Source organism: Periplaneta americana, chromosome 8 (genome assembly GCF_040183065.1).
Source record: "Periplaneta americana isolate PAMFEO1 chromosome 8, P.americana_PAMFEO1_priV1, whole genome shotgun sequence".
NCBI lineage: Eukaryota > Metazoa > Arthropoda > Insecta > Blattodea > Blattidae > Periplaneta > Periplaneta americana.
The window spans coordinates 21288544-21310312 of NC_091124.1; the positions used below are offsets into that span (position 1 = coordinate 21288544).

At 33.7% G+C, this 21769-nt stretch overlaps 1 protein-coding gene and 1 non-coding gene across 3 annotated transcripts in view; both read right to left on the reverse strand.

Moving 5' to 3' along the window:
• The window catches only part of Syt14 (Synaptotagmin 14), a 495921-nt gene that overhangs the window by 152082 nt on the left and 322070 nt on the right, over nt 1-21769 (reverse strand). The window lies entirely within an intron of this gene.
• On the reverse strand, nt 20993-21065 carry TRNAN-GUU (transfer RNA asparagine (anticodon GUU)). Its single transcript has one exon. It is a non-coding gene; the product is annotated as a tRNA-Asn (tRNA).

Genomic DNA, 21769 nt, shown 5'->3' on the forward strand with positions numbered 1-21769 from the left:
AGCAGGCGTTATATCTTCACTACTGAATCCATGTTGGCAATACTGAAATTAAAAAGAAAAAAACTAAAACTAAAAAAAATATAAAAACAACTAAAAGCGTGATGGAGGAGTTCAATCACTGCTTTCATTTGTTCTGGCTTGATTTCTCAGCAGGGGGCCGATTGCTTTGTGGTCGTTTGTGATGTAATGACCGTAGCAAACATGAACGAACATGATAGAGCGAGCACTGTACGGTATATGAATTAAACTACGTATTTCACGAGTTAGTGTTCCACAATTTGATATTACACTTGTCGGAAATACATGCTGGGCTCTATGTCCAGCAAATGTCTAATATTCCTTAGTCAGAGTATGTAGGCCTGCTATTTTCATCCTCAAGTTTATTTTGTACGTGAATACACTTAAAAGTTTCGTCCAGTACTATAGTGCCATCTCGATACAGTTTTAGGACAGGTTTGTCGCGCCTATAATTTCTAAACTACACAACATATTCTAGTGAAGTAAACGGCGATGACAGACGAAAGGTTAATGTATCCAACCTAACCTCGAGTTGAAGTGGGTGACATCATCTAGCGATACGCGGGAAGGGGAAAGTTTAAATACGAATTGGCGAGTCGCGTGGCAGCCAAGACTCGAAAATGAGAAGCGATAGAATGTTCGCAGTGGTGTCAAGCAATTCGTAACGAACCAGGCTACAATCACAATTGAGAAACAATCAGCAGTCAACAAAGATAACTTGGAAAAATTCGCGAGTGAAATTAAGTGAAGATAGAAAATTCACAATGTCGAGTTGAAAATATGCAGTGCAAATGGCAGCGGCCGTATAAGGAACAATAAGCAATAATTAATATTACTTACTTACTTGTGGCTTTTAAGGAACCCACAGGCTCATTGCCGCCCTCACATAAGCCCGCCATCGGTCCCTATCCTATACAAGATTAATCCAGTCTCTACCATCATATTCCACTTCCCTCAAATCCATTTTAATATTATCTTTCCATCTACGTCTCGACCTTTCCAAAGGTCTTTCTCCCTCCGGCCTCCCAACTAACATTCTATATGAATTTCTGGATTCGCCCATACGTGCTACATTGCTACATGCCCTGCCCATCTCAAACGTCTGGATTTAATGTTCCTAATTATATGTCAGGTGAAGAATACCATGCGTGCAGTTCTACGTTGCGTAAATTTCTCCATTCTCCTGTAACTTCATCCCACTTAGCCCCAAATATTTTTCTAAGAACCTTATTCTCAAAGACACTTGTTCCTCTCTCGAAGTGAGTCCAAGTTTCACAACCATACAGAACAACAGGTAATATAACCGTTTTATAAATTGTAACTTTCAGATTTTTTGACAGCAGACTAGATGACAAAAGCTTCTCAACCGAATAATAAATGGCATTTCCCATATTTATCTTGCGTTTAATTTCCTGCCGAATGTCATTTTTATTTGTTACTGTTGCTTCAAGATATTTGAATTTTTCCACCTCTTCGAAGGATAAATCTCAAATTTTTATATTTCCATTTCGTACAATATTCTGGTCACGAGACACAATCATATAGGCTACTTTGTCTTTTCGGGATTTACTTCCAAACCTATCTCTTTACTTGCTTCATGTAAAATTTCCGTGTTTTCAATAGTCGTTTGTAGATTTTCTCCTATCATATTCACGTCATCCGCGTAGACAAGAAACTGATGTAACCCGTTCAATTCCAAATTCATATTACAAAAAATATAAGAAACAATTTTAAATTATGATACATCATTAATTAACTTTTCCTATACATGTAAATAACTTATATATGAATTCCCTGACCACAAAAATATTCTCTCATCTATTTCTTAATATCCTTGTTAAAATATTAAAAAGAACTAGGCAAAATAGTATTATTGCATGTTTATCGGAAACAACTCTTCTTGTTTCACGAATAATATGAAACCCTTAACTCTACCAGGTAAAATAAAATAAAATATTATTATTATTATTGTTATTAATATTATGATTATTAATATTAATAATATTATTATATTTATTATTATTATTATTATTATTATTATTGTACATCACATTAAATAGGAAGTAAATAAATAAATAAAAATTATTATTATTATTAATATTATTATTATTATTAATATTATTATTATTAATATTATTATTAATATTATTATTATTAATATTCTTGTTAATATTATTATTATTCTTAATATTATCGTTATTATTATTATCATTATTATTATTATTATTATTATTATTATTATCATTATTATTATAGGCACTTGGTTTTGATTGAAATTGCAAGCGGGGCTGGTTTATTATGCCGTATTGACTTGGTCCAGTTTTTTTGCGCAGAAGTATAGATGTGTCTGTAGGAGTTGTAGAGAACATTATTTAGGTTTGCTACGGAGTTATAATTCTGAGGAACGCGCCAATATATCAAGCTGTCACTATTCCTCACGTCTCAAGTTTTAATGAGGAAAGAATTGCGTCTCGCCTCGCCTGCGCTTCTTTGCGAGTTGCGAAGAGATACGTAGATACATCTGACGTGCAGGAGAAGGAGTTCTGGTCTGGACTTTCAGACTAATTCCAGACTATTATTTCAAACTCTCTTTGTATTATAAAGTTCGATCGACAAGTAGTGCTAATCTAATGTTTTTGTCTTGACTTAAGAATTGCGGGTTGAAATCCGGAAGGAAGTTCGCATGTTTCCAAGCAAAATAATTGCATAACACAGCTTCCTCTAGGAAGTAAATAAAACTGGTGGATCTGTATCATACAAAGTTTGCTCTAACGACCGATCGATGCCTTAAATTTATGAAGAAGGAGAAGAAGAAGAAGAAGAAGAAGAACAAAATGATGTATACCAAAGAATTATGCGAGATATTTGTGTATTTGGAACTTGTCAAAAATTCAAAGAATCTTACGTTTCGGAATATACTGTATTTCAGCTCCATTATTAGATAAAAGTAAGAAAGAGGATTTGTTGGAACAGTCACTAAGATCTTCTCTCCAGGACTGTCTTTTTTCTTACCTCCTCTCATTTATTTTTACTCGTATATTCAAGAAACTTGCTATAAAGACTGAGTTCTCATCATTTCGTCCGTGGCAATCGAACTCCATTAGATAATCTATACCAGGGGTCGTCAGCATAGAGCACCCTGGGGCTAGCGTCGCCTACCCGCGGAAAACGCAGTGCACCATGGTGCATTCATAGCTGCTAGCGGGTGTGCTTTCTATCTCTTCCTGTTGCACGACGGTGCACACCGGCACCGCTTACCCTTTGCACATTTCAGCGAGTGCTGACAACCACTGATGTATACCGACTCATAATCTTTACGGCGCTTCCTAGCCGAAGCAGTGAATAAGTATTTTCAAGAGAAAAATTGTTCCTGGTATCGAACCAGGACCTTTGGCTGAGAATGCCAACGCTCTACCGACTGAGCTACCCAGAAACTGTATCAGACACCGGCTCAATTTTTCCCTTTATGTCCACGTACCTAAAATGGGCTGACAAGACGTTAAAGACCCAACATTGAGTGCACACAAACCTTGTGTATTCATAAAAATGTTATTTTGAGTTTACATCAAATGTAAAGGAATCTTTAATGGAATTAGTTTTGTTTTATAAGAATATACAGTAGTGGCAAAAAAAAAAAAAGCCGGACCGACCCTTGTAGCTGATTTCAGAGCCTTGTTCACTCCAGAGCACGATAGACTGGTAACTAAGACTTTCGTGGTTCGAATTCCCAATACTTTTCGATTGCAGCGATATTTTACTACTTAATTAACTTATTATTCCCAGAACATAAATTTTACTAGCAATCTAAAAGTATTGGGAATAAATTTCAATAAGGAACAAAAAAAAGTATCCTTCCCAGGCAGGATTCGAACCACGAAAGTCTTAGTTACCAGTCTATCGTGCTCTGGAGTGAACAAGGCTCTGAAATCAGCTACAAGGGTCGGTCCGTTTTTTTTTTTTTTTTTTTTTTTTTTTTTTTTTTTTTTTTTTTTTCCACTACTGTACATTCTTTACTATTTTGTAATTATAACATCTTACGAACTTCCAAGTCCGGTGTACCATTCACAGGGACATTCAGCAATAAATAGGACGAAATTTTACGTTCAGTATTCAAAACGTGTAGTTCCGAAACGAAAAAACAACACTTACTTCCTCTACTTTTATTATGTTTTGTATTTATATTTTCTACACAGTGCGCCAAAAAAGGCACAAAATTAGAAATACTCTATTTTCGGAAATACATAACATTAATTTATAATGAATACACACACTGTTGGAAAGAGTATACTTTAAAGTTGAGCAGGACTTTTTATTATGTTTCATTGAGGCTCAATTAAAATCTTAAGCGGGCCAATACGCAATAATGCGAAAAATGTGGTTTTTGAAGACAATTTATTACTTCAAAATTCAGAAACTGAATGTTGGTAAAATTAATAATAATTGATGATCTTTCAAATAATCAAAATTTAAAACGATGCTATGTGTGACCGCCATTTGCCCGCACAACCATTTGTAGGCGTCTTCTTCATTGCCCAATAGCACCGGATATCTGTCTTTGATCAAGCCGGTCCCAACATTCAAGAAGGCGTTGTCTTAAATGTTTAATATTACAAATTCTTGTTTTGTAGTAAAGATTTTTGTAGTTGACTCCATACAAAATAGTCCATAGATTAAGGTCTCGTTTGAAACTCCAGTGGAAATCCTCAGAGAATCTGAGAAAAGGGATATTTCATGCAGTAATCTCTCAGGAGGGATATCATGTCCGTATCTTGCTAATCAATCGTTGTACACTTGAAACAGACAATTCTCGATGAGAGTAGTTCCTTACAATTTGACGGGCAGATAAATTATCATATTGATGCAAATGTTTAATGAAAATCTTGTCTTCGTTCGTTAAGCGATTCATTATTTATAAAATGAGAACTCAAAACTGAAGAAAACAAATTAATGATAGTACAACAAACGGCTTGGCCTGCTAAACTCGTAAGACCATAATGCTTAGTTCGGCATAAACGATCGATTTTTCACTGCCTCACAAAAAATTAAAAAAATAATGTTTAATAAATGGTAAAAATTAAATATTACAGCACTTTCCCGGTGTACAAGGACTGTGAAATTTGGCTGTGAAATAAACTTGCAAGTGAAATCATTAGCTACTGCAATATAATCATTTAAATTTTGTGGATATTGCAAAAATAAAAAATATGCTCTTTGAGATGTTACTAAGTAAACTATAAGGTATCATTTAAAAATGTTCTCGATGACAACAATAATCACAAAAGTATATATATTTTTTTCCGTTGTTGGTAACTCTATTGCATCTATTAGATGCTTTATGGTTGTGCTAACAGATGGAGTTACTTGTCAACAATGTGACGCTGAAACGTGTGTTCAGGTTACTGCCCAGCGACAGTCCTGATGTATTTTTATATTTATGATGATTGGTTAATTAATATTAACCCGGCACACTCACAATCACATTCACATTCGTACAAATTTCCAGACTCTAGACACTCAGGGAATTTTTCTTCTTCAAGAAAAAACAAAAGTATTTTGTTTACATAAAAAACATTCCTTTATAAATACGAGATTTGACGTGCCTGAAGTTTTTGCCCAAAAGTCTCTCATTAAACTTTAATTGCAATTATGCATTACTTTTAAGAAACCTTTGTGTAACTTAATTCATTGTTTGTTTCTGAAGATATTGACACGGTGTTCATAACGTCACATCCCTTCTGGAATGTGTACAGACGGCATATCTGGCTGCACCACGCGGTGACGGGACAGGTCGCTAGTTCGGTGCGGGGCGCCGTGAATATTTCTGTTATTTGGCCGCGCACACAGCTGGCACAGTGGAGTGTGTGTTGTACCACCCGCGGCCTCGCCAAGGCGATGGGAGCAATGCCTGTGACAGACATTGTAGCTTCCGTATTTCGCCCACGTTATGTTGTTGGCATTATTTTCATCAACATCATCATTTCATTTCAAATATATCCCAGTTATCTGTTACTGTGTGTAGCCACCTCTTTGAAAATCTTTTTAGTCCTCGGTAGCCTCTTGAATTTAATGACGATTAATTTTGGCATTCGATTTTTGTATGCAATTTGTTTCGCTGTTTCAAAATTCGGAAGCGAGACATAGATATTAAAACAAACAGAAAAATCAAGACTAAATATAGTTTAATTTGGGTCTTATTTAACACTGTTTTCTAAAATTACCTCTTATTGTGTAATTTACAAATAGTACATTATGCAACGAGCCTATAATGGTAGTAATTAAGACGCGAGTATGTTTACGAAACGAGTGCAAGTGAGTTTCATAATTTTCATACGATTTACATTAATCTTGTAAGATCTAAACTATACTTATTTGTTAAAATGTATTGTTAAAATAAAGTCTTAGATTGAATATTTTATAATTTCTTTTATGGTTGGGAAGGGAATAAAAATAAAATTAATACAAGTTATTCTTGGGCAGCTAACTTTCTTTGTTATAAACAAAATAGAAATTGAATGGTTACTTTGAGTTAGTTGCTCATCTCCCTCTTTTTTACCGCATCTTTTCGAAATTCATAAGAGAAAATTAAATTAACATTTAATAATAATAAATTTATACGATATTTATCTATATTTACAAAAAATTAACATTTTCTTGTAGTATTTCAAGTGAGATTCAGAACGAGTTAACAAATCAGTAGACTGAATGAAAAAGAGAATCTGGAAAGAAATACTGTCCTATAAGAAGGGTACCGTTTGGTTACAGCCACGATTTAATTTTTTTTTGTGTACATATATAGGCCTATATATGTATATATTATAAGAGCAGTATTTCTATATAATTATGTGTGTGTTTTTTGTTTTGTTTTTAGCACCCATGCCTGAAACGGAATTATTTATTTATTTAGTTATTTATTTATTTATTTATTTATTTAGTAATTTATTTATTTAGTTATTTATTTATTTAGTTATTTATTTATTTATTTAGTAATTTATTTATTTAGTTATTTAGTTATTTATTTATTTAGTTAGTTTCTTATTTAGTTAGTAATTTATTTATTTAGTTATTTATTTATTTAGTTATTTATTTATTTAGTTATTTATTTATTTAGTTATTTATTTGTTTAGTTATTTATTTATTTAGTTATTTATTTATTTAGTTATTTATTTAGTTATTTATTTAGTTATTTATTTATTTAGTTAGTTATTTATTTAGTAATTTATTTATTTAGTTATTTAGTTATTTATTTATTTAGTTATTTATTTAGTTATTTATTTATTTAGTTATTTATTTAGTTATTTATTTATTTAGTTATTTAATTATTTATTTAGTTATTTAGTTATTTATTTAGTTATTTATTTTTTATTTAGTTATTTATTTTTTATTTAGTTATTTATTTATTTAGTTATTTATTTATTTAGTTATTTATTTATTTAGTTATTTATTTATTTATTTATTTATTTAGTTATTTATTTATTTAGTTATTTATTTAGTTATTTATTTATTTAGTTAGTTATTTATTTTGTTATTTAGTTATTTAGTTATTTATTTATTTAGTTATTTAGTTATTTATTTATTTAGTTATTTATTTTTTATTTATTTATTTAGTTATTTATTTATTTATTTAGTTATTTATTTAGTAATTTATTTATTTATTTATTTATTTATTTAGAAAACTGTACAAATGGTGATTTACAATTAACAAAGAGAAACTTAAAATTTATGTAGGCCTACTGTAGATACGCGTATTATATCCTGGAGATACGTAACTGTACTTTGAAGTTGGCCATGATCCGACGTCTCCATGCGTACATTGAAGCAGATGAAGGGCATTTTGAACATTTGCTGTGAAATGAAGATTTATTATATAGGCCATTAATTATTTCAAATAACATACATTGTCAGTTTAAAATAAAATATGAATCTGTATTTTTGCCGTTGAATGTAATTTTTCGATCTGATTATAACTCATAAACCAGGCATTTTTATTTAGGTGTGAACTCACCCCATCCAAGTTTGTACAGGGACATCACTTTATTTTTACCAACATTTTTAACATTAACCTGGCTATACTCGGAAACACTGTTGACCCCTTCCATTACAGGAGTTTGATGTTACTAGTGCAATATGTAAACAAATCATTTTACTAGGTATAGGAGGAGAGAAAAGTAGTGTATCCATTTACGTTGTAGGGAAATACGATTTTCAGTTTGATCATCACTTTTACGGAATTTATCAAAATACAGTAGAGTAGTAACATTTTTTTTTTTCAAAAACTCAACTTTTCAGGCGGCTATGTTCGTTATGTAATGTCTACTTTATTTAGCATATTAATTATTGATGTTAACATACAATATAGAGAGTGCATTTAATTTTTTTTTAAATTTAGTAGGTTATTTTACGACGCTTTATCAACATCTTAGGTTATTTAGCGTCTGAATGAGATGAAGGTGATAATGCCGGTGAAATGAGTCCGGGGTCCAGCACCGAAAGTTACCCAGCATCATTTAAATTGAGGGGGTCATAAGTAAAGGGCAGTTAAGTTACTTTTGAGAAAATGGGGTTTAAATATTTAAGCTTTCGTAAAAACGGTGAAATTTTTATTTAAATTGTAATGTATGATGCGATTAAATCCCTTTGCCACTAAAATTTTTGATACTTTAGCTTACACTGGATGCACTTAGCTCATGTTATTACAAATGTCACTAGCATTCCTTTGCTTCTAACCACCTCAATTCAAAATAAGCTAATCTGAATTTTTAAACAAGTTGCTGAAAATGGTTGCCGATCCTTACACTGCAGGCTTCAATTCTTTTATGCATATTATTAAAAACATTTTGAAGCATATTCTCTGAAATTGAATTTATCGTTTCTTGAATATAATTTTTTAGTACGATATTATTAATATAGGTTCTTTCTTCTATAGAAAACACAACCATATTTCTGAAATACATTATACACTGCAGTGTTTACTTCAGTGCTTGAAGACTTCGAATGCAACAGCGGCCGTAAGTCTGTGTGTCTGACGGGAGCAAGGACATTAGTGAAGGGGTGGGAGTGAAGTACATTCAGAAATGCAGGTACAATAAAAATGCAAGTAAAAATAAAGTGATGTCCCTGTACAAGTATTTCTGGATCGCACTGTACATAGCTTAAGCCCTCATATCTGACTTTGTGCAAACAAGCAGTTTTACTCAGAGAAGTTATTCCGACACACAGAAAAGAAATCAATTCTTCTGATAAAGTTTTATTGACTTGTGATACAATGCAGCGAAAACTTGAGTGAAAGTTTTGTTTTTATTTTGACTTAAGGGATTTCAGTGACTTTACAAATAGAAGAAATGGCTTCCTTTATATTTATTTTCAATCACCGACGAAATTGGGGGCTTACACAACTCCCTAGTCGACCAATGGGTGTTCGCCAGGAAATAGCCTTCTTTCAGAATACTCTCCTTCCCTTCTCTTGGCAAGATTACGACTCAAATGAGAAGAGCAAGAAACCTACGCGATGGGGAATTACGACTTCGTGCACATTGTTTGAGATTCAGAAAAACAACCGTTCGATTCTCTAGGGTAGTTGTCACCGATTTCTTATGACTCTCGAAGGTGAAGGCAGCGTTTCTGTTCGTTTCAGTCTTTCAACTAGAAAGAGGCATGTGGTCAGTACCGGTACCAGATGCTTTCGACGGGAAGACACGATTCTTAATTTTATAGGAAACTGAATGGATCTAGGTGGCGTTCTGAAAATCCCATCATTGTTTGTGATCCGGAAATGATGCACATGAAATATTACACATTTTAGTAAAGAATTAGTAGGTCCTTATTCGAAATCAAAAACACGCAATTACGCTTAGCTTCAAGAATCATCACATGATGATCTTCGGTTTTTTTTGTATTCCATAGAATCAACTGAAAAATGTGTAGGATCATTTAATGTCGACGAAAGGACTTTGCCAAAAAAAAAACATTATCATCAACATGAATGCAATTTTTGTAATTGCTTAATGAGTGAAATGTAAATTTTTAAACTATAATTAGAGGTTGGATTTCACACCGTACTTGCTACTGTTAACTGTGCAGCAAGTATATCTACTCTATTGAAACTTGAAAAAAAATATAAACATAAACTAACACATTGTTCGCAACCAGTTTCTGGGGCACTGCTCGCTTCCCTATAAGTACAGTCAGGCGAAGAAACGAACACAATTTCGTTTGTAATAAATAAATTAACATTATTATTCAGAACTTATTTTGTGGCACTTAACAGAAAAACTTAGCTTTTAAATACAATTGGATGAGTGAGTGAGTGAGTGAATAAATGTGAATAAATGAGTGAATGACTAAATAAAGAATAAATAAATAAGGAAATGAATAAGTGAATGAATAAATAAGTGAATGACTGAATGAATAAGCGAGTGAGTGAATGAATGAATAGGTGACTGAATGAATGGGTGAATGAATAGATGAATGAATGAATAAATAGGTAACTGAATGAATGAAGGAATAAATAGGTGGATGAATGAATTAATGAACGAATAAATAGGTGGATGAATGAACGAATGAATGAACGAATAAATAGGTGGATGAATGAATGGGTGAATGAATAGGTGAATGAATAAATAAATTGGTGACTGAATGAATTAATTGGTAACTGAATGAATGAATAGGTGGATGAATGAATATAGAGATGAATGAATGAATAGGTGAATGAATGAATGAGTAGGTGAATGAATGAATAGGTGAATGAATGAATGAATGAATAGGTGAATGAATGAATAGGTGAAGGAATGAATAAGTGAGTGAATGAATAGATGAATGAATGAATAGGTGAAGGAATGAATAAGTGAGTGAATGAATAAGTGAGTGAATGAATGAATGAATAGGTGAATGAATGAATAGGTGAAGGAATGAATGAATTAATTAATAGGTGAAGGACTGAATAAGTGAGTGAATGAATAGGAGAATGAATGAATGAATAGGTGAATGAATGAATGAATAGGTGAATGAATGAATGAATAGGTGAATGAATGAATGAATAGGTGAATGAATGAATAGGTGAATGAATGAATGAATAGGTGAATGAATGAATGAATAGGTGAATGAATGAATGAATGAATAGGTGAATGAATGAATAGGTGAATGAATGAATGAATAGGTGAATGAATGAATGAATAGGTGAATGAATGAATGAATAGGTGAATGAATGAATGGATAGGTGAATGAATGAATAGGTGAATGAATGAATGAATAAATAGGCGAATGAATGAATGAATGAATAGGTGAATGAATGAATGAATAGGTGAATGAATGAATGAATGAATGAATAGGTAAATGAATGAATGAATGAATGAATAGGTAAATGAATGAATGAATAGGTGAAGGAATGAATAAGTGAGTGAATGAATAGGAGAATGAATGAATGAATGAATAGGTGAATGAATTAATGAGTAGGTGAAGGAATGAATAAGTGAGTGAATGAATAGGTAAATTAATGAGTGAATGAATGAATAGGTGAATGATTGAATGAGCGAATGAATGAATAGGTGAATGATTGAATGACTGAATGAATGAATAGCTGAATGAATGAATGGGTGAATGAATGAATTAATTAATGGGTGACTGAATGAATGAAGAGGTGACTGAATGAATGTATAAATAGGTGATTGAATAAATGAGTAAATAAGTAAGTAAATGAGTAAATAACTAAATAAATGGGTGGATAAATAAATGAGTGGGTAAGTAAGCGAGTGGAAGTAAATAAGTAAAAGAATAAATGGATAATAGAATAAATTGATAAATGGATAAATAAAATTAAGTGGAAATAAATGGATAAAGAATAAAAAATGCATCTAATTCTAATTCAAATTCCAATTCTAAGCATCTGAGAGCGTGTCAGTTGTTAACTGCATTGTACTCGTGCAAGACTGCAAACGAATATTGTGTCTTATCGAAATACGTGATAGTGTTCATCGTATTTAACAAAATTTATTTCTTTCGCTTTTATGTTATGACTCTATAGGGATAAAAATGTAATGGATTTAATAACCTCATTAAATTAAGTCAATAAGGTAGTGTTAAGGGATGATAGGCTATTTCTTGCAATACACTACTTTGTTCAAAGTTATGAAGTAAAAGAAAAGTTTTATATGTGGCTAGGTTTTCCTTTTGGAATGAACTGTCGCTGTAACATGAGTCTGAATGATTAGCATCGTCGTTTCAACAACCACAGACGTTTTGTGGAAAGAATTAACAATGGTAATTGAATTTACATAGTAAAATGTAATCTGGTCATCAGCAAATTATAACATTTTAAATTTTAAAATATAATTTGTATTTAGATGTGGCTTACATTTTCTGGTGACCTTGTTTATATATAGTTTAAAAGAGTGAGTCACAAACGACACATGTGTGTAACTCTTTGTGGTATAATATTGTCCGAGGATAAAGCATGAAATTTGTTTCTGAGAAGACTAAAATAATCGGCTTTGTGGATAACGAATCGCTAAAAGAAACAATTTATAACCCAGTGTGATACCGTAGAACAATATAATTATTCTTCTCTTCTGTTAGTTACTTGCAAATGGCTTTTAAGGAACCCGGAGGTTCATTGTCGTCCTCACATAAGCCCGCAATCGGTCTCCATCCTGAGCAAGATTAATTCATTTCCTACCATTATATTCGACCTCCCTCAAATACATTTTAATATTATCCTCCCACCTACGTCTCCGCCTCCCCCAAAGGTCTTTTTCCCCACAAGTCTTCCAACGAACACTCTATACGCATTTATAATAATAATAATAATAATAATAATAATAATAATATTTATTAATACTATACACTTGAGCTACATTAGGCATTGCAGCCCGAAAGAGCAGAAGCTCGTGCTCGGGCGCAGTTCAGATCAGTTATACAAAATATATCACAAAATTACGAGAGTTCATTGAGCACAATAACATTAATAAATGGTAAAATACATGCAGCATGTAATAACAGGGTCTATATACAAATAGAAAATACAGAAGTACATGAATATTAGAGTAACAATTTTAACTCAATTAGCTTAAACAATTAAATAATTAATCTGATTTGTTTCTTAAATCTATGTGTGTTAAGTGTACTTAGCTCAGGGTAAGCTCTAATTAATGTATTATATATTTTGGGTCCAAAATTTCTGCTGTGTTTTAATCCAGCAGTTGTGTGGCATTTGGGAGTATTTAGAAAGAAACTGTAGTTTTGTCTCGTCTGGTATTCATGAGGATCATATTTAAATTTATTGTGGTTTTTATGGAAGTAAATCAGCAATTTTTGTTTATAAATTTGTTCTAGATTTGATACGCCAAATTCCTGAAAAATTAATTTTGTCGGGTAATCAAAAGGTTTATATAGACAAATTTTGATCATTCTTTTTTGGAGCAGATTTAAAGGACGGAGAGTCGATTTTGCCATTCCTCCCCAACCTAAAATACCATACTGAATTATTGATTGAAACAGAGCTAAGTACACAGTACGCAGAACATAAACAGGTAAATAAGAGCGTAGAATGGAAAATTTGTGGATTGTTTTACGCAATCTGTTACACAGAAAGGAGATATGCTTGTCCCATTTTAAATGTTGGTCAATAATAATGCCTAAATATTTAACTTGTGAGGATATACTCAAAGCGTTACATGAGCAAGTAGGTAGGTTACAATCATGTATAGTTATACTTATATTATTATTTATTTCTAGTTGCTCAAGGCCATGTGATGTTAATGAAAATGGTATTAATTTTGTTTTAGAAACGTTCAAAGAAAGTAAGTGAGCATCCAGCCATTCTTTAATAATATTAATACCACTGTTAGAATTTTGATAAGTTTCATTCCAACTCGAACCGCTAAATATAACCACAGTATCATCAGCATAAGAATACAGAGTACCAGAATATTTCTCAATGTCAATTTTAAGTAAATCGTTGATATATATTAAAAACAAAACAGGACCTAAAATCGTCCCCTGAGGTACACCTATATCAATGTTACGTGATTTACTAAGGTGATCATTTATTTTAGTTGCTTGAGTTCTGTTACTTAAGTAAGATTTAAATAATTTTAAAGCAATTCCATTAATTCCTAATCTATCCATTTTATTCAAAAGTATACTGTGATTGACCGTATCGAAAGCTTTTTGTAAGTCTAGAAAAATTCCTAGACATTTATTTCCTACATCTAATTCTTGAATTATTTTTGAGGTAACTGCCATAATAGCATCATCAGTGCACAAATTTTTTCTGAAACCAAATTGATTATCATTTAGTAGTTTATTTTTTTCTAAAAATGTTATTAACCGTGTTTTTATACATTTTTCAAATATCTTAGAGAGACTGGGTAATAGTGAAATGGGTCTGTAATATAGACTTACAGATTATTATAGATTCGCCCATACGTGCTACATAGTAGAGATGAACAAAACTAACTGCCGCTCTCGCTCGCTGTGTTCGTTGCATTTGTCTTTCGAGTCTCGTCTCGTCATTCTCGTGCGTTTCGAGTCTCGCTTATCATTCTCGAAATAGCATTTGGTCGGCGTTGAAAGATTTCGTAACTTTGAATAACTTAAGTTACATAATTGAAATAAATAACATTATAAATGTTTAAATGAGACAAAAAACAAAACAGAACAGTATCTTAGTTATCAAAATGTTCTGGTTCTATCATATGATAATTATTAGCTATGGTAATATAAATAAAAAAAAAAACAATTTTCAAATAAATTTGCATTTCTAAGAAACAAAACATAACGTTAATATCTTTTTACATGAGAGTGCACACTTGATCTCAAACATACGAGAAGAAAATTCCTAGCCTTTTAATAAGGGGCTAGTAATTAAATAAAGACTGGGGAACGGATTATTATACACTGAAAGGTAGAGATGATGTTTAAAATAAGCTGCTTGATTGTTTATACATATATAACAGTTGCCAAAGTAGATAAAAGTTCAGTCAGGTATAAACAGTTATGGTGATTCAAGACTGCATGACGTTCGGGACTTCGGGAGTGATCAATCTCGACGTCTCGAAACACTCACAAGCAGTCTTTACTTCAACGGCGCGACGTATGCAACATTGTCGTGCGGGTTTTCGGCTTTGCGGGCGCTGTTAGTCTTACTTTCTCGATCGCTGTTCATTTCTACTCCATACCCTGCCCATCCCAAACGTCTGGATTTAATATTCCTAATTATATCATGTAAAGAATACAATGCGTGCAGTTCTGCGTTGTCTTCTCTTCTGTTACGCTGTAAAATTAGTGATGATGATGATGATGATGATGATGATGATGATGCCGATGATGATGATAACCACTGTTAAATATGATTAATATTATTAATACCACTATGAACTATGGCGACCATTGCTTTTAGTCTATAATTTAATGACGATAAAATTGTTGATAGCGAAATGATTTTTGGCGAGATGAGAACCAAGGATCCTACTTGTGATTACACTGAACAACAAGAAATTTGCTCAGACTTAAAACAATGCATCCCTTATGGTCTGATGTGCGCTGAATCCGAAAATGCATCTCTTTTCTTCGTATCACGTAAGGTTTTTTAAGATATACTATGATTTCACTTTTCGATAAGCGCTCCCCCAGAAAACATCTGGCGCGAGTTGGGGGTATAAACCAAAACAAATGCTAATGCATTTTATGGGTTTATGACTTATTTTCGGTTTCTTATGGTTGTTGGCATGTTCTTTTGTACTTCTAATAAATAAATAAATAGATTTTGGTCCCTTATATTATTTAAATTTCATAACAGTTCAAAGTGAGGTCTATGCAATGAACAAACAAGGGTGTGGTTTTCAGTATTTAAAGGAAAAGTTTACCAGTTTGAGTGAAGGTAAATTAAAAGAAGGCATTTTCATTGGTCCACAAATTCACAAAGTTACGGCTGACTCTTTGTTTGAGGAAAAACTTTCCGTTACAGAAAGAATGGCATGGTGCGATTTCAAAGATGTTTGCTCCAATTTCCTTGGAAATTTTAGGGCAGAGAACTACATAGAACTTGTTGTGGAAACGATGTTAAGTGCATATGACAAAATGGAGTGTAATATGTCTCTCAAAATACACTTTTTACATTCTCATTTGGAGTTCTTTCCTTCTAACTTTGGAGAGGTAAGCGACGAGCATGGAGAAAGATTTCATCAAGAAATATCAGAAATGGAAAGACGATATAAAGGAAGATCATCATCCAGCATGCTTGCAGGTTATTGTTGGTTCCTTGTAAAACACAGTCCCGGGTCTAGTTATAAACAGAAGTCATCCAGGAAATTATTTTAAATGTGAGTTCAAATTCCGAGATTTTTCTCATTATACGCATGAAATATTTTTGTTGTTGTTGTGTTTTAAACTATGTAATATCATTTTTGTATCCCGTACACATTTTTCAAGTATTATGAGGAATTTTGAATCCCTAATTTGTTGTAATTTCATCAGTAGCAGTGAAAAATGAAAAAAAAAATAAGTTTTGTATAAAAAATTCAATTAATTTTCCCCGGAAAATGGTACGTGATGGGGCAATTTAGATTTTAAATTCAGATTTAGGGCACACATATTAGTATTATTTACCTATTTTTATTTCGAAGCAAGACAAAAAGTAAAAATTTGTTGTTCGGTGTTACCTGAAATTCGCCAAGTAATCAGCTCAAGCGACAATCGAACCTAAGCCCGATCGTAGCTTCAGATCAATAGACAAGCGCTCCTGAGCTAGGTGGCTTTACCACTGTTAAACACAGTGAGTCCGACATTTTGTGTTTTAAAAAACATGGCCGTGCCAGTGCTATTGAATGAATGGGATACTTGAGCCATAACGGCTCAATAAACAAAAGGAATTAAACCAGCCGAGATGGGACTTTTGAGGCCGCCTGCAGGATATAATGTACACGGTTGGACCACAAAAGCAGGGAGGAAATAACAGCGTGAACTAAATATAACAAACATTATAAATACTAGGGCTGTCTGGCAGCGGCGGATTTTCAGGGGAGGCAAGGGAGGCCGAGCCTCCCCTAATATTTTACCAGAACACAATATAGCAGTAATAATTTCAGCTGAATTAAGATCACAGACAAGTTACAGCAAATGAAGAACATTTTTCCTTTTATATTAATTTTACTATTCGCTACGACTAAGATGTAAGTTACGTAAAGTCGACCACATTCAGTTGGTGATGATCGCTCGCTATACTGTAGATAGTGCAAATAATTCGTACTGAAAAATAACAGATAGCGCTGTAACCTGTACAGTCGACATCTAGCAGCCTGCAGTGTCTATGCGAGAGCGGGAGAGAGGAGTCGGCTACATGACGCTACTCCCCGGTAACCATGACAACAGCAGTTCAACCAATAAGATAGCTGGTTAGAAGAGTGTTTAAACTTGACTAGAACGCGCGAAGGGAGCCGATTTGGAGACGTCCTACCCACCGCTGACAACTTTACTGCTTAGTCACGGCCGGTTTCGGCTGTATTGGGAAGCTCTCTCTCTTTCTCTCTTCTTGGTTTTAGAAAATTGAGTCACGTGTTGTTAGTTTTCTCTCCCTGCGTAAAAGTTTTCATTTATGTTGTTAGATTTCCTCTTGTTTGCGGGTGTTCTTGTTATTTTATTCTTTTGTGTTACGAGATGTATTTACTTATACAGTATTTTAAATATATCGAGAGTTTAGAAACAAATTCAGATTTGTCTTTAGCTTCTTCTAGTAGCAGTTATTCAGTATGTTGTGACCTATTTGATCGATTTGCGAAGAAAGAGGATCGTCCAGTTAATTTGCTCTAAAATTAGACTATGTAATGGTAATGAGCAAGCCCCGGATTCTTAGGTTCGAATCAATTTTGTTGCTATCTCGTTACTCTCGAAATATTACTTTTCTTGTTCGTTTTATGTAGCAAAGAGTAACATTCTTAAATGTAATATGACCTAAAAAGACCTAATTCATAGGTTAGGACTTAAAGTGTCCCAAAAAGTGGCAATTTTTACCAAGCCGTTGTAATATATTAACAGTACGTTGTTTATTTTTATTTCCCCCCCCCCCCGTAAAATCATATAAATTTCTAAGCATAAGATTTAAAATCCTAAAACATAAATTGGAAAACCTAATTTTAATTTCTTAAAATCTATAAATTCTGCGCTTGGTAATGAGGTACGTCACAAGCCTTATATTTTTATATTCTCATCATTCACGTCTTGGCCTCCTCAACTTTTAAACCCACCGTCCGCTACTGCTGTCTGAAAAGTTCTTGGACCCGTGTTTGTTCTTCAGAATGAGATATTGATGCAGACATGACTACATCTTCTTCACCCAAGTAGATGGTTTACTTTAAAAGTGATACAGTTGTTATGCTTTCTATCCACTTTTTAAACACACATTCTCGACTATTTTTCTTCAGTCAGTAGGAGTGAGATAGGCTATATTTATCTCTTGATAACCTAGAAATCCCTGGCCTAAGATCTCATTTTTCATAATCTGAAGTCAGCCATTCCATGCCAAAGTGAGCCTGGCTGTTAAAAATTAAAATAAATACAGTAATTCCAAGAGTAAGCCAAGGATTTATATTTTAGACTAACAAGCTAATTTTTATCACATTTAAATTGTTTAAATACAGGATGATTCAGTGACTATGTTACATACTAGAGATGATAAAGGAGACGATTATGAACAACTTTCATATACGAACCTATATCCGGAAACATTTCGTTTGGTAGTTACAAACCTAGATATGTTAGTCAGTGTAACCAGCTAGAATCGAACTCTAGGCCATCATTTTAAAGTTTGGTTGCAGGCGACCTGTTCCTGCAAACGTTGATGATTTCTCAAAAACATGGTATAAACTAGTTGGCATCGTAAATGATGTTTTTACTGATTAAACCTTGCAACTTTCCTCGCAACTTATTATATGCATTTCATTTATGGAAGAACAAAAGACAATGAAAGTATTTTTGGGAAGTATTGAAACTGCTTATGAAACTTTGAGGAAATTAATCCCAAAGAAATCAAGTGAAAGGCATAAAAAGATTGTGAAATATTCTGTGCATAGAAAGTGGAAAATGGCATTATGATTGTTAATGAATATGTTCAAGAGATGAACTGAATCACTTCAGAGTGAAGCGTTTGACAAAATTATAGAAAATACAGAAATTAATAATCAGTGTATTTTAAAAACATAAGAGTTACAACTATATCAACTATAGGCATCCAGCAAGGAAAACTCGGTGCGCAGAAACCAGCGGGCGTGACTGTCTCGCGCAGATGACGTATGCTCCCGTTTCCAGCATGCTCTCAAGCCTACTGCAGGGGAGTAAGAGGGGTATAGCATGCGTGTCGCGAGGAGTCCGAGCTGAGTTTTGCTTGTAGGATACCTATAATAAATGCATTGTTTTATTCAAATAATTGCTATGATCGACATTGTTGGCTGTTGTAGAGAGCAGTTGTACGGTATGTCTGTCGATGAGATACAGAGTGATTCTGTGACTTTGTTACAAACTTTTAGGGATGATAGAGGAGATCAGTATGAATAACTTTCATGTAGGAACCCGTGTCCGAAAACATCTCGTTTGGTAATTATAGAACGTGATGTGTGTAGTCCTACTAACCGGTCTAAGTAACATTGGAAGGTCATGTTTTCTTCAACGTATACCATAACGTTACCCTGGTGATTTTTGTAAACATTACAAAGCTCATGCAAATAGGTACAGAATCCTGTTTACAGTATACATTAATATAGTCACCTGGCATCGAACTCGCGATCAGTGCACTGATATCTCACCTCAGTTTATATGTAGCTGCCCTTCTTGTACGGTATTAGGCTTATTTGGGTTAAGCATTAAGTGTAGACATTAATTTTGGTTTCTTTATTTACGGTTGTCACGGAAAGATTCGCAGTAAGAGAATTTGCTTGTATACAAATTTGATTTATAATAATAATAATAATAATAATAATAATAATAATAATAATAATAATAATGGCTTTATTTAACCTGGCAGAGTTAAGGCTGTAAGGCAGTAGTGTCAGAGTTGTAAGCTCCGAAACCGGTTGTGGTGCTACAGACGTCCAGTCGGAGCGTGAACTTGCTTATGTCTGTGAAAGCACCGGAGCACGCAACGAGTTATAGTGGAGCGCTCCGCTCCGTTTAGGCTGTGTCTGACAACGCTGCGTAAGGCCTTCTCTTACACTCAACCAGGATTAAAACTTGCTTACATAGTTGAACATACAACTGGAACGGATTTAAGTAATTACATACTGATACGATTTAGATACATAATGAGATCAAAAGAGGTAGTTACAAAAAAATTTACCTCATAAAATAAAGATAAACATTGTGAAATACATATTAATATTGTTAGAATCAAATACGGATCACACAAAAACGGAAGCCGATAATTCAATAAAAAATGTACACAGTAAAAATAAGGACATGTAGAAATAGAAGGAAAGTTGCAAGAAAATATCATTTACGATGTCGACTATCGCATACCATGTCCATAAGAGTTCACAACTTTCGCGTGTCAAATGGACAGACAAAATAAGAAATTAAGCTGTGCTAAAAATAGTGAGTGAAGAAAGACTAATGCTGACACTGATCAAAAAGAGAAAAAGGAATTGGCTGTGTCACTAGCTAAGAAGAAGCTGCCACGTGAAGGATATACTGGAAAGTATGGTTACAGGGGTAAAAAGTTCTGGTAGAAGAAGATATCACATGATAGATAATGTTAGGATATGTGGGTCATATGCAGAGACGGTGAGGATGGCGGAGGAAAGGGAAAACTGGAGAATGCTGGGTTTGTAATGGAGGACCTCTCCTTGAGCAGAAAACTATAAATGAATTACAGTAAAATTTAGACTATCGAACAAAAGGCAAGACCCTAGTAGAATAAACTGAAATGAAATGCAAATCAAGATTTCAGGTATAACTCCTTATAAAGTTGATTTGAATAATTTCGAGGGAAAAATTGTTCCGGGGCCGGGAATCGAACCCGGGACCTTTGGTTTAACGTACCAACGTTCTACCAACTGAACTACCCGGGAACTCTACCCGACACCGATCCAATTTTTCCCTCTATATCCACAGACCTCAAAGTGGGCTGACAACCGTCAAGCAACCAACTTCGAGTGCACCCTAACTCCGTGTGACCTAAATTGTGGTTTTCTGTTAACGAACAGTGACGTGTATTATGCAAATCAAGATTTCAGGTATAACTCCCTGTAAAGTTGATTTGAATAATTTCGAGGGAAAAATTCTTCCGGGGCCGGGAATCGAACCCGGGACCTTTGGTTTAACGTACTAACGTTCTACCAACTGAACTACCCGGGAACTCTACCCGACACCGATCCAATTTTTCCCTCTATATCCACAGACCTCAAAGTGGGCTGACAACCGTCAAGCAACCAACTTCGAGTGCACACTAACTCCGTGTGACCTAAATTGTGGTTTTCTGTTAAAGAACAGTGACGTGTATTATGCAAATCAAGATTTCAGGTATAATTCCCTGTAAAGTTGATTTGAATAATTTCGAGGGAAAAATTGTTCCGGGGCCGGGCATCGAACCCGGGACCTTTGGTTTAACGTACCAACGCTCTACCAACTGAGCTACCCGGGAACTCTACCCGATACCGATTTTTCCCCTCTATATCCACAGACCTCAAAGTGGGCTGACAACCGTCAAGCAACCAACATCGAGTGCACCCTAACTACGTGTGACCTAAATTGTGGTTTTCTGTTAACGAACAGT